Source organism: Varroa jacobsoni, unplaced genomic scaffold (assembly GCF_002532875.2).
Source record: "Varroa jacobsoni isolate VJ856 unplaced genomic scaffold, vjacob_1.0 scaffold_1482, whole genome shotgun sequence".
NCBI lineage: Eukaryota > Metazoa > Arthropoda > Arachnida > Mesostigmata > Varroidae > Varroa > Varroa jacobsoni.
The window spans coordinates 4,310-5,689 of NW_019214384.1; the positions used below are offsets into that span (position 1 = coordinate 4,310).

At 44.9% G+C, this 1,380-nt stretch overlaps 1 long non-coding RNA gene across 1 annotated transcript in view; it reads left to right on the plus strand.

Annotated features, from left to right (window-relative positions):
• LOC111270516 (uncharacterized) overlaps nucleotides 1-166 on the plus strand; it is a 2,092-nt gene extending 1,926 nt beyond the window's left edge. Inside the window, exon 3 of the long non-coding RNA XR_002686330.2 lies at nucleotides 82-166. This is a non-coding gene — a long non-coding RNA (uncharacterized LOC111270516). The remainder of the gene's footprint in view (nucleotides 1-81) is intronic.
• Nucleotides 167-1,380: the final 1,214 nt, after the last annotated feature.

Sequence of the window (1,380 nt, forward strand, 5' to 3'; positions counted from 1 at the left end):
ATATATGTATATCTATATATATATATATATATATATATATATTTTGATATTCTAACCAACATTTCGCTGCTGCACATTCAGGTCTTGAGACTGTTGATAAACTGGATGTGCCAGGATGCCGGATTTGAGGTGACACACTCCAGGGTATGGTGACACACCAGCCAAGTATTGACTACTTTTTCTGACTCCACTGTGCTAGCTACTTTTCCCTTCTCCCTCCGTCTCCGCCCACGTCGCTCTTTGCCCTATGCTACCGTCATAAACAGTTCGCCAAATCAGACGATAGTCGTGCGGGAGAAGAGGCATTACTCCGGAGCTAACCTTTTGGCCCAACTCAACCAAATAATTCGTGAAAAAACGCGCTGGCAGTGGTCGCGGCGTTAGTCGCCGCACCCAAGCAAAAGTACCAGCCGTATTTAATGCCTTCAGGTTGATCAGGGTCGAGCGCAAAACGAACCATTTTTCATCAGGATAATGTCGGCGTATTGAGATGAGTCCCTCTTCGTAGCTGCACGTCGAGTCGCACCAGCCATCATCCAACTTGTGCTCACCATGTTGTGGTTCTACGTAAGTGGCGGTGTACTTATACAACAGCAGTAAATCTCTGCAGGAGAGAATCTCTCTCTCTGTCTGTCGGCTGTGCTCGCCCCCTCCGCTCTCTCTCTCTTCATTCCAGCGTCGTTGTTACCATGCTTGTAGCAAAACTTGCCGAATTGAGGAAAAGCCAAGGAAAGCCAACCGCCGTGTCGTACCGCCTTTCCTCGCCAGCTCGGTTGGTGCGTCTTCGGTTTATTCTCCAGACTTAAGGTTGCCAACCAAGCCAGTTTTCATCTGATCGTTGGCTTTACGGAAGAAAAGTAAGAAGAAATGCCTTTGGGGAGAGGGACATTGGGGAACGCCGTCTGTTCCTGCTACTGTTCGTGGGGATGATAGCTTCAACAGAAAACGTAAGGTTTTTCCTAAAATAGGAAAAATAGGACACAGCTGATAAAGCAGTGGACGACGGTTACACACAGTATTGTTCGTTAGGATGCGCGGAAAATAATAGGTAAAAGGAGTATGCAGTCGCTTCTGAACAGTAGGACCGTTTCTTTTGGCATTACAGAGTCCGAAGTCAAAATACGAAAGCAAACGGATTAAAATATTAAGTGATGAAAACAAAAACGTATTTCTATAAATTTTAGAAGAGTACCCAACAGCGGATGATGGCTAGGCTTGCTTAATAAGTAATATATCGACTAATATATAGTAGTTAGGCAAAGCTTATCGTTTTCGACCATTGGTCTTAGAACAACTGGACCCCAAAGTCTGTGGTTTCTCATCAATGGGCTAGGTCAAGTGGACAAGTCATCTTTGAAAAGTTTTTGCAAAAAAGTTGGA